This window comes from Rhamphochromis sp. 'chilingali' (assembly GCF_963969265.1).
Source record: "Rhamphochromis sp. 'chilingali' genome assembly, chromosome: 10".
Classification (NCBI taxonomy): domain Eukaryota; kingdom Metazoa; phylum Chordata; class Actinopteri; order Cichliformes; family Cichlidae; genus Rhamphochromis; species Rhamphochromis sp. 'chilingali'.
Genome location: NC_137937.1, coordinates 31,830,982 through 31,844,018, shown reverse-complemented (window position 1 = coordinate 31,844,018; position 13,037 = coordinate 31,830,982). Strand labels below are relative to the sequence as shown.

The 13,037-nt window shown below is 36.4% G+C and overlaps 1 long non-coding RNA gene across 2 annotated transcripts; it reads left to right on the top strand.

Moving 5' to 3' along the window:
- Window positions 1–214: 214 nt before the first annotated feature.
- On the top strand, window positions 215–3,404 carry LOC308404166. Of its 2 annotated transcripts, XR_013973076.1 has the most exons (5): window positions 215–252; window positions 374–989; window positions 1,348–1,500; window positions 1,867–1,957; window positions 2,552–3,404. It is a non-coding gene; the product is annotated as an uncharacterized lncRNA (long non-coding RNA). The 2 variants fall into 2 exon arrangements; XR_013973077.1 differs by lacking the exon at window positions 215–252 and having other exon boundaries at window positions 260–989; window positions 2,552–3,403.
- The last annotated feature ends 9,633 nt before the right edge of the window (window positions 3,405–13,037 follow it).

Genomic DNA, 13,037 nt, shown 5'->3' with positions numbered 1-13,037 from the left:
TTAGTCTAGCTAAAAATGATTTTCTTATAGCCTCTAACAGTGGCCTCATCTCTGTGTTTGTCCTGCTGGACCTCAGTGCAGCCTTTGATACTGCTTACCATATTTTGTTGCAATGATTAGAGCATGCTGTCCTCTTCATAAACTACGGCTAATTATAGAGTCCCACAGGGTTGTGTGATAGGAGCAGTTCTGTTTAGATTATACATCCTTTTCTACACTGAAAAAAAGGGACTGGCCATCTCTTGGATTTATGTAAGCATCTTGCATGCATTTAACACAATTGCCTCATGTTTTAAAGTTAAATGTAACTATATAGTGTAAAAACTACATGATATGCAGAAAGGGTGTATTCAATTGTTCATATCATGTTCAGGTGAAGTAAGTCAATAAGATAGCAACGTTAAATCTCGTGAAACCACGCGTGATTTCATCTCGCGGGCTTTGGATCGTGGTTTAAAAAAGGCATCCATCTCAGTCAAGTCGAGCAGCCAACTCTACGTTTTTGGTATGTCTTGATTTTTTGAATTCATTTTTACCATATTTCAGCCAAATGTAGTTAAACGTCTAGAGTGTCGCCATGTAACATGCTAAAAAAGAGCCGTTAGCTTATTTGCTGTTTTATCTGTTGTCAAAGAATTGGCGCTTTTTCATTTGAATTTGTCTTTGGCACAAGAGCCGTAATATCACATTAAACCTAATTACGAGGCACTCATAACATAATTTGGTTTTCTGTGTGAATAGATTTGTCAACTGACTCTTCAGTTACATTGTGTATTTACTGCACCGTGGTGTTAGTGAGATTTTGGACATTGAACAGCTTTAGCTAATATCATCAGCGGCATTATGCTAGCTTACATCCCTACCCCTCCTGCCCTCACCTGCTGTCCTTTTGTTTTTGTTTTTGTTTTTTTTGCTGCACATTGAGAGATGACCTCTATTCTGCATTTCACCAGGAGTCAGCTGATGGATTGTGGGTTCAAGGTGTTATGGTAAGAAAGTATATTCTATTTTCGTTTCTGTAACTTAATTATAATAGGTTTTTTATAATTATTAGGTGCATGCATACTCACCCTATTAATACAACTGAGAGATCCAAAATCTGCCATAGGTTTAACTTATACCTGTATGTATTGCCAGAAAGGTGATTACTGGACTCGCATTAATGCACACTTGAACTGAAATGAGGTTGTAACTTGTGGGTTGTTGGGTTGCAAATCAGAAACAAACATCTTTGGATTTTTTTTAATCCCATAAGATCTGGAAACACAGTTTTTATTCAACAAAACATTACTGATTAACCAAGCACAGTGCCTGCTGTTATTTCAAAATAATTTTATGTCATTTCAGATAAAATGCAGCATTCCAGTGCATCCCAACCATGCCTTTACAGTCAAGGTTTCTGACGGAGCTGAGTTTTTCTCTGACAGTCTGCTGAAAGTGTTTGCAAAGTGATCAGGGGAACAGGGCACAAAGCTAAAGGATGTAGCTGCCATAATGACAGTAAGAACTTTAAAATTCTTTAACTACAAAGTGTATATGTATTGCATTAGGTCAGTAAAAGATTTTTATGCTACATCCATTGAAACAGTCAACTATTACCTGTGAGTAATGATTCCACTAAAAGGATGCCATAATTTTCGTCATGCATTTACTGGCCCACTGAGAAAAAATTATCTTTTTTTAAAAATAAATGTTCTGGAAACTATATATCCATAAAGTTGATGTCAAACAGGAACTTTTGATATTGCTTTGTAGATGCTGGTGTTGCATGTTGACTGGTTTAAAAAGTCAAGAGTTTTTGTCTGGGATCATTTTCTTCTGTGCTACTGAAAAGTTCACAAATCTCTGTTTTCTTTGTTATAATAGTCAAGGATGACATTAATGCTCGGAGTCCCTCATCAAAGTGCTCCGCATCTGTGTGAAAGACAATTGCAACATCTTGGTGCAGGAGTTCATGGTGAGTGTTTTATGGGTAGATTGTGGCTTTGCAACATTTAAAAATGCATTTAGTTATCCACTTGATCCTCATTGGACTGGTTAGGACCAGTAGTCCTCTTTAATAATTTGAAGTTCACATGAGGCCTGGTAGTGAACTCGGCCGCCGGCCCTTGAGGCCCCATCCCCACCCCTGTATTAGGGGTCACATCAGTGTGAAAAAACTTTAAATTTGTCATTCTAATGAACAAAGGAAAATCCCACCAATATTTATATTAGCTTTTGTTTGAAAAAATGACCAACTGACCAACAGCTAACCAAATTGTGGGGCTGAAAGTCTAAATTCTAACATCTTCTGAGTGACATAGCCTGGATTTCTGATGGGCCGGTGTCTTTCTAACAAAAACTAATGTAAAGCATTTGAAATTATTATGTTTTTCACCCTCTCTTAGAAACTCTGTTAGACCATGAATGGCAGCATGGCAGGCCACTCTTTGGCTATAGCTATTTACTATGTTGCTTGCATTGGTTTAAATTACTCTAACATTAGAACTGGTAGATTCAAAAGAGATGAGTTTAAAAAGGAATCTTAAAGAAATGTTTTGTGTTTAACCAGGACTTGACTGAGGCCACTGCACAGATTGAGAAAACCACAATGAACATCTGTCTCCAGAGGATGCGGCAGGCAATGACTTTTCTGATGTTGTTCTTCAAGATCTGGATAACGTGACCTTTGCAGTAGCCATGCTGTTTGGACCTTTTTTTATTCCTTCAACATGAGTTACCCATCACAACTCTGCTACACTTTTGAGGTGATTCATTGGGTGGTAATGGAGTTGGATGCAACTCAGCTCTCAAGAAAAGCTCACAACTAAGACAAAACTGCTCCTGCAACGAAGCTCACTGTTATGCATGTGAGGTGACCAGCTCTAGGTGAGAGGACATTTAAATCTCACACTTGTTCTGCTGCATTTTTGAAGCTCAATTCCAGGAACGGATCGCAGGGTTCATTTTTATATACTCTGCAACTGCCATGAGGACGAGCCGTTTTTTGTTGTTGTTTGTTTTTCCTTTTGCTCTGTACAAGTTCTGTTTGTCTGTTTGGCAGCATTTTTAAATTTCTCTTTGTATTTTTTCTTTCTTTTACTAGTGAAGAGATGTAGCGTGAACAGTTATACAGTCTAAATATCCCATATGGGTCGTGTGAAATGGTATTTTCAGTTTCATTCAGTTGAAGTAAAGAACGTTGAATATTTCTAAGTGTGCTGTTTTGAACCAAGATGTCACAGTATGATCAGTGCTGTAATTTTTGACAGTCACTGTATCAATGTTATTTTTGCGTCTCTTGAATAAAGGTTTTGACCTGCAAGTGCTAATTTCTTTAGTTATTGGGGTAAAATGGGTAGTGTTAATAGGAAGGTGTTTGCCAATTCAGTAACCTAATTTAATGTTAATGGAAACTAACATTACCTCAAATTGTTTAGTTATAATTGTTTAACTGAATCTTGACGTTAGAGGCCTTAAATAGAATGTTTTGTATTGTTCTTTCCCAACATTTTTCAAAAGAAACAGTCCAATTTCTTTGCTGTGATTGATTCCAGAGAACACGGAAGAACTGACATTATTTAACTGTTGATTTATATAGATTCAGTAGAGGAGTAATGTCAGTTTAATTCTTTACCTACTGCAGTGAAATTAGACATGTTGTTTTGAAAGGTTACTGGTGGATGCCAGCAACCATCTTGGAAGAGAACAATACAATCTGTTATAAGGCCTCCATTTGAAAATTGTGTATTTGATACTAGAATATAATAGCAAAATGTAATTTGAAGATAACATGTAGTATTTAAGTGACCAAGTAGTATTGGGTAAAAGTTATTGAATCGTGTTGGGATAACGTGAGAAAATTGTGAAGGATTAAAATATTCCAAGAGCTCAAATTACTTCATCAAAACATGTTTAAGTCACATTTTATCAACACAAATTGCACAAGTTTATTGAACATGAATAAATTGTGTTAATTTAATTCAATTGTTTAAGTTGCTGCCAAAGCAAAACATCTGTGTGCAACAAATGTCCACCATTGAATTAAGTAAATCCAACAACATATTTTTTTCAGTGTAGGGCAATATCATCAAAAGGCATAGCATACATTTTCACTGCTATGCAGATGATACCCAATTTTATTTATCCAGCAAGCCAGATAATGCACACCAATTTGTTGAGCTGCAGTAATGTCTTAAAGACAGGATGACCTCTAATTTTCAGACAACATATGTCCTTCAATGTGCAAATAGTCCAACAAAAATATAGGACTGCTTTCTTCCATTTGCACAACATTTCTAACCTTAGACTTGTCCTGTGTCAGAAGGATGCATAAAAACAGGTTGATGTACCTACTGACTTCTAGACTTGACTACTGCAATTCAATATTATCAGAAAACTCCTTGAAACTCCTTCAGTTGTCCCAAAATGCTGCAGCAAGAGTGCTGACAAGAAAGCATATTTCGTCCTTACGGGTTTCTCTTCACTGGTTTCCTATTAAATCCAGAATTGAATTTAAAGTCCTTCTCATCACATACAAGGTCTTAAATAATCAGGCCCCATGTTATCTTAAAGACCTCATCGTACCATATCAACCATATAGAGCACTTCACTCTCAGACTGCAGGTTTACTTGTGGTTCCAAGGATATTTTTTTAAAGTAGATTGGGAGTCAGGGCCTTCAGCTTTCAGGCCCCGTCTTCTGTGGAACCAGTTCCCAGTCTAGATTCTGATGAAAGACACCCTCTCTACTTTTAAGATTAAGCTTAAACGCTATTCTGGAGTTTATCATTAGTTATTATTAATCTTGTGTTCTTTTCCACAGTGTGTCTTTGTCCTGTTTTCCTTCTCTCACTCCCAACCAGCCGCGGGAGATGACCACCCCTCCCTGAGCCTGGTTCTGCTAGAGACTTCTTCCTGTTAATTTGGGTTTTTTCTCCCCACTGTTGCCAAAACACTTCCTTGTAGGGGGTCATCACAGTTGTTGGGGTTGTTTCTGTTTTATCTTTACATTACAATATAAAGCTCCTTGAGGAAATGATTGTTCAGTCTTATATAGGGAAGTTTAACAAGTTCAGTTTACTTTAATCAAAAGCATTGAGCCCACTGCAGAATTCCAGGGGGAAGGGATAAATGGCTGACTTTCTTTGTTTTTAGTTTCTTGTTATTTCACTCTAAAGTAAGGGTGGATGTGTGGCTAATGTGTCCATTTCTTTTGCTTTAATATCCTGGTGCGCTAGTGCAACAAACAATAGATCCAATGTCACTGGTTGGTCATTTAAAGATGTTAGCTAAATAATGAGTTCATCAATCTCTTTTACTTTAGAATGATTTTCCGGCATATCTTCTTATCTGCCTACATTCTCACACAGAATTTACATTTAATTTATCACAATTACCACTATAAATAGGATACTGAAGTAAATTCTAAATTCAACACCTAAATACTAAGTCTACAGTGAATGCACATTTGTTTATTTATATATTTCTTTCATCAAATTTCATGCAAGATAAATGCCAGTTTTGCAAATGATCACAAATCATATGCAAGACAAGCAACTGAGGAATACTTATATTTTCATGACCTCATCTTTGATGCATAGAATGGTGTGCTTCTTCTACAACAGAGGTTTTTAAGAACATTTAATGCTGTCTGTATTTTTGTTTTAGAAGTAGGAAAAAATCAAATGTATTTGTAAGAGAACAGGAATTTTCCCATAATAAATCATTTCTGGCAATAAAAAAGGTTGTTGGCAGTGGCTAGCTTTTGCTAAATTGGATAAATTGTTGCAACCTGAGTTTGTGGACAGTAAAGTCATACAAATATTCATTAGTAAATTATTAACTGTGTCCTCCTTAGACAGCAGACTTCAACAAAAGGGCACACCCTTGACAGAGACTTTTGTGCAATGATGCACCTCAGTATGCACAGGAGTTGGACAGTGTCCTCACTCAGGATGCCATATGAGCTAAAGCTTGTCTAGCTGGTCAGTATCAGTATTTTTTAACTTCCTGTACTTTCACAACATGTTATGAAATGATGGAACAACAATACGAGGAGTACATTATATGATGGCTCAGTGTAGGGCAGAGGCAGCCTCCTACTCATCCCTGGGGGAAGCAGAGATAGGGAGAGACGGTGCGAGAGAATGCTTGAAGCAGGATATAATAGCGATCCATTTTAAGTGCTGTCTATACTCTTACTATGACTGAAGGTACAGTATCTAAGGAAACCCATTTATAGTGTGCTCTTTTTTTTTAACTTTCTCTTGTGCGAAGCATGAAAAACTAAAGATTACAGAAAAAAGTGTTTCAGTGGCCACAAACTGATTTTCTTCCTCTCTTCTCAAGAGATTTTAGATAACGCTTAGTATTTATCCTACTCTAGAGAATAACTGAATACAATTATTGGCAGTTCAGCAGCTTTTATCTGTTAAAATGTCCTTTTTCACAGTTTCTAGGAGCCAGACATAAGACTAACACCTCTAAAAAGGAGCTCCATCATCTAGCTAAATGCTACCTTATATCTTCTTTGTGGCTAATGGCTGGAATAGTATCCTATGTTCTAAGACTGACCTTGGGAAGGCAATAGTTGGTAAAATCTCTTTAGGGGTTCTATTATACCCCAGCTGTTTCTTCTGGAAGACTGTTCCACATATTGTAACATCAATTTTCTTGGTATTTTCCCCACTGTGATTAAGTATCGATCTTTTTACATTGTAGCAAACTCACAAGAGGTGAATCAAAGAACTGAATGAGCCCCTTCATCAACTGAAAATTGATATCAATCTCATGATAGTGAATTTGTCTAAAACTACAAACTCAGCCCCATCTATATTCAAGCTCTAAAGCCTTTCTCTTTGCTACCTCCTGCAGCTACATACTAAGTGTTATACGAATGAGTAAATCTTACCTTTCGTTTTTCCTGCTTTCTCCTTTGTTATGGATTATTTCAATTTAAATGATATTAGGTGAGGTGCAGATGTGACACAATCACATGACTGGAGGTTAGTTCAGTGATCCTAATATAAAAGTTTTAAGGGAAATAATTTAAGTAAATTTACATTTAATTTAACAATATAGGTTCAATATGGGGAGGTCATTTAAAGGAATTGAAATTGATTCATTAAAATACATTTACATATAGAAATTTATCGAAATATAGAGGACATCTATCAATCTATGGAACACCATAATCAAGTGGATGGCATAGCATACAGGAACATCTGTGCTGACGGTATTGCCTAGAAGTCCCAAGGTCCAAATGGGATACGCCCCCCAGGGTGGTTGGGAATGACCGAGCTAAGATCCTGTGGGACTTTCATATACAGTAGGACAAACGGGCAATGCCTAACCAACCAGACATAGTGATGGTGGACAAGCAGAGGAAGAAGGCCGTGGCTATCCCAAGTGATAGCAACATCAGGAAGAAGGATCTCAAGAAATGCCAATGGCTGGGAGAGGAACTAGAGAATATGTGGAAGTTGAAGACAACAGTCGTACCCATGATAACTGGAGCACTTAGAGGAGTAACACCTAAACTGGGCAAGTGATCCAAGTGGCGACTTGGATGAGGATCTTTATTGGGCCAGGATGAGGTGGAGACAGGGAGGAGGCAGGTCATACAAATAAGAGCCTGAAAGGCAGAATGACAGAAAAGCAGCGAGATTTAAAGCACATGGGACAGAGGGTGATTGGCTCGCTGAAGGTGGGCTAGAAAATTATTTGTCCAGAGCAATGACAACATAATTAAGGCTGACAGCGTGGGAAAGCAGAAGTGATCTAAAGAATAGACCAGCCAGGAATGCAGGCATTTAAGTGAATATAGATCTTCTTTACTTAAGTTAAATCTAAGCTTCATTTACATGGAAATATCTAACTATAGCAAGGACAAGAGATGAAAGCGCAATTCATTAAGTCATTAATGAAGCATCTTAAAACACGTGCTAGGTAATGATTGACGAGGTTCTGTTTATTCAGGCTGTACAATATAATATCCCAGATCCTGAGTCACCACTGTGAAATGCCTTTATCACATCTATATTAAAGCAGTAAAATACAAAGATGAGGCACTGTGCCAAAATCTTAAAAAAGAGAAGATTTTCCAGTGTAGCCATTACAATTACTGTGTGAAATTGGATAAATTTGTTCAAAGGTATCAGATACAAAGCCTTTATCCTCAAGTGCTTTTGATTAATCATAAAAGGGCTAAGGCCTCTAATATGCCTTTGTATCCAACTGATAATGAGTGTACAATAATGTAATAGAGGGTTTTATATATATATATATATATATATAAATGATTAAGTCTGTAGAAATGGATTTTTGTGTTAAAGCTATTACATCTATTCATTTGAGAGCATAGCAAAAAAGGTAACCACATGCAAGACAAGGTGAAGTATAGAAGACAGGATAAAGAGGAGTTACTGTATTCATCTACAGAAACTGAGACAAGCTGCCTGACAGTACTGACATTCGATCCACAAAGCACCTGATAGGGCAAAAACCATCGAGCAGAGTGTTCCGAACCTCAACTGTATCGAGCAGGGAGAGAAGTTGGGGGATTAGGAAAGAGGAGACAAGAAGGTAAAATTGATTGTATATTTGCTCAGACGAGGTAGGGCCAAAGCTTGGCAAATGCTAAGAAATCTCAAGGCTGCACAGGGATTAGTATATCAGTGCATTTGAGTACTGTTCATTTGATAGAGGAAAATGGCATGCCAGTGAATAGAGTTGTGATTATAGCAGCACAATTTGTGTTGGGAGAAGTTCTTCATTACACAAACTGCCTGTAGTTATCTAACATTTGGATCGATACTCCAACATGGCCATTTTCTCAGGAAATATCTGTGCTTTTTTTAATCAAGCACTGGGGGTTAAGTCTCTGGAATTTGCACTCTCATAAATAATGCACTGTCTTGACATTTGGACTGTCAGATTGTGTCCACACCGAGCTTAAAACTGTTTTATATTTTTAGGATATTTTAAAAGGGGCTGTAGCTCTAGGACAGGGGGGAAAAACAATGATTTCTTTGTTGCATCAGGAGAATAAAAGCACAGTCATATATGATATACAGGATATGTGCTTCTTTTTATTCACAACAATACATACTTGTGCTGAACTCATCTCGATGAAACAATCTAATATTGAAAAAGAAAGATTCTATACCTCAAGCTATAAGGTGTGAAGAAACACTATTATAATGTAAAGTGTTCATAAATACAGTTGCACACAATTTGTATTTCATTCTTTGATTATTATTCTTAACTAGTGTTACCACTGTCTCTAGATTATTTTTTATTTTGTATTTTATTGTAATAATAGGACTTTAAGTAACTGTTTTACAATAAGTTCATCAGCCTGTTGGATCTTCATTAATTTAACCTGTAGGAAACGTTCACAAACAATCGTTTTGAGCTGTTATTTACTATGAAAAAAGGAATGACCTTGTTCTCCATTAAATATTTGTATAAACAAAATGAATGACTTCTTATTTTTGCATTTATAATTCAGAACCCTGAAGCTGACGTTCAACTGGACAATGCATGAGTTAAAATGGCATCAGAATGACTGTGTTCTGATTTACTGAGAAAACTCAACATGTGTCTCACTGTGTATAGTCTGATACATGATGTAATTTTGTGAAACATCTATTCACTAAAACTGAATTTTCTCTTTCAAGGAGAATTCATGACTATTGATCACAAAGCTCTTGTGTGACACAGTTCAGATCCAGACTCAGGCAGGAGTGACACTCTGAAGAGTTAGCCCAGTGTTTGATCTTCAGTGTTTTCTAAATGTCTGAGTATATCGTGTTAACTATTTCAGGAATCTTTTACACGTTTATCTTTAAAAGTTCCTGCATTGTATGGATTATCAGCTGTTGGATGTGGCCTTTGAGCTGACAAAATACTGGTAGACTCGAATGACAGTTCCTCTTAGAAACAGGGATTTGAATACAATGTACAGCAGTTATCTGTAGGATAATGCTGAGGTATTGTGGATTTAGACACAAAAATTACAATGATATTATATAAAGTCCCCCAATCTTGCATCTCTTATATTTAAATTCTGTATGTAGAAAATAAATAATCAATTTTTTGTTCTGTTGCCTCAATACACTTTTTATCCGTACTTAGACAAAGAACTAAAATTCTATATGTTATTTTTTAGGTGGTAGCTGCAGGGCATCAATATTAATTAGAATACCAGAAAAAGTAAAAGCAGAATTGTCTCAGCACTTCAACTAGCTTTGTTGTGGGCTACAAGGTGGTGCAGTAATTAATATTACTAACTAACAGCAAGAAGTTTGAGGGGTTGAACTTCCTGGTCAGCTGTGCTGAGCGTTTTAATTTGCATATACAGTACTCTTTGCCACAGCATGAGGTTCCTTGATGTGCACCTGTTTTCCCCCACAGTCTAAATATGTTAAGATTAATTGATGATTATAATTTGGCAGTAGATGTAAATGTGGGCTTTGAATGTCTGTCTGTCTCCCCATAATAGGCCTGTGAAAGACTGGCTATACAGGGTGTACCTCACCTCCTGCCTAGTGTAAGTTGCAAAGTTGTAAGGTACTATGGATGGTTAGTTAATAATATGAGTTACTAAAACACTATAGGAATTCAAATAGCATTTCCTCCTTCCACAAATGCAGTAAAATACCCAAAATACACTAATTTTTATTTTCCATTTGAGCAGTGGAAGTAAAAATCTTAACAGGTTAGCTTTATGTAAACTGTTATTTATGTGTATGTGACTAAGATTCTTACTCTTGACAGGCATGAAAATCACTTACTGGGCTATGCTGTCAAACCTTTAAATATTATGCTTATACACAGAGAATTTGATTTTATGCACACAAAACAAAACAAATTGGCAAATGAGATTATTAGTCAGATGCCCACTATTTAATATCAAATGTAGTTCTAACAGATTTGCTATGACTGAATACATTCTGAAGTACTTCTGTTATTGCTCCATCCATCTGCTAGAAGAAATTATGGGAATATAGTGTTTGATGTTGGAATAGATTGATTTTCTCTATAATTTAACATTCAACAAATTTCCTGCAGTTATAACATGGAACAAACATTTCATTCAAACAGATCAATCTTTTTACAGCGAGACAAATGTACACTGTTTGAATTCTGAAGTTAGCCGTTGTTATTATAAGGTAGTAGTTATAGCCAAATCACGTAGCGAGCATACACGGTCATCCTCTATAATCCAAGTAGTCGATACAGAGGATCAGGACTCCTGTTTTGCCTTTTGATGGCACTTGATTGATTAGCTCGGTCTTCCCATTTGCCAAAATGGATGATGAGCAAAAAGAGCTGCAGTCAGGGTTATCACTTGCCTTAGAGAAGCTGACCTTCAAGGCTGTGAGATTGCCAAGGGTTGGACAGCTTTGACTCCAGAGGATTGCTACAACATTTCAGACATGCAAATGCACACAGCCTTCCTTTGATAGAAATTAAATTGTGTTTGCTACATGTCAATAAAGGCAACAACATTAATGCAATAAGCAGCATTTTCTGATGAAAGGCCCCTGGGTTTTATTTTTCATATAGCTAATAATACTGAAACTGAAAGTTGTTAAATACACTGTGCACTTTAAGAGTACTGCTCAATATAACCCAATATGTACCAGTATTAATAGAGAGATTAAAGCAGTGTCAGTCTTAATCTTTTCACAGAATATAGGGATGATAAAAACATATAGAACTTTGACTTTATTATTAAAAGGAACCTATACAGTCTACTAAAATTTCCCACTGTGGGAACAAAAAACAATGATGCACAACCAGAAAACCTACAGGCTGATGTAATCATGAGGCCATCAATAATGTGAACCATATACCTCAGTTGATATTTTATTCAAATATTCTATTTTATTCATGTGTTTCATGGTTAGACTTTAGGGCAAACACGAAGAATAATTGGTCCTCCGGGGACAGGTGACAGCATGTCTGGCAGTAAGAGACACGTCCCTTGCAGGTGTAAGATGCATCACGGATGGAAATATCTCCCACAATGCATCAGCTTTGTTGTGCTAATAGTCATGTTATATCTGCTTTTTTTCTGCAAGCAGAAGCAGAGAAGAAGAGGAAAGATCAATTTCAGATCTATACTTTTATATATTTAAATGAATTAGTCTTAAAAAATAGAGGTTCGCTATTGATGTTTAAATGTAAATTTTGTTAAATGAATATAAACATTTATTATGTTCTTCGTTTTTTGTTGCTATTAAAGATATAAGCTTTAACTTCCTAGCAAACCTTAAAACCCATTTCAGTTTGTTTTACTCCATTGTTTGCTTATGAAATTGCCTCACTAAAGGTTTTTATCATTATTAAAGTCCACTAAAACCTTGAGGTTTAATGAATCCCTCTCCTATACTGCAGCAGCTAGTTCCCAGATTGGCCACACTTCTATCAAGGATTTCTTTATTGCCAGTGGGTAAAATAGATGATAACAAATTCCTCAGCAATTAAACACAATGACATTCTCTGAATCATTAATTACAGCTCAGTCCAGTAACAATAAGCCAATCGACTACAAAATAAAACGTTCAGCTAATGATGCACAAAAATAAATAAATAAATAAATAAAATAAAATAAAAGTAACATTGTGCCCATATGATTTCTTTCTGTACTCAGCTAAAGATGGCTAGTGTTGGACACAATTTCATTTTTATGGGTAACTCTTCATGTCATTGTTTTTTAGCTTATCATATTAATAGTACATTGCAACTTCCAGTATTTGTCCTACCAATACAAGCTGGCAAGCCTCTGAATGTTTCACAGCAGCATGGTAATTTTAATGAATTATCTCTGTGACAGCAAAACAATAATTAAACTGGCAGTGATGCCTGCAGGCAAACAGAGCTGGTGGTAGCCTTTGCTCTAATGCCTTTTGACTTTCCACTGACAGCTACACCTGTTGGGTTTCATTTCTAAGTGTCATAGAGTACCACCACTTATTGAATGTCAAGCCAACATCCATGGTTAGTGTACAAGCATTGTATTGATTGCGGTGATAGAACAGAAAACAA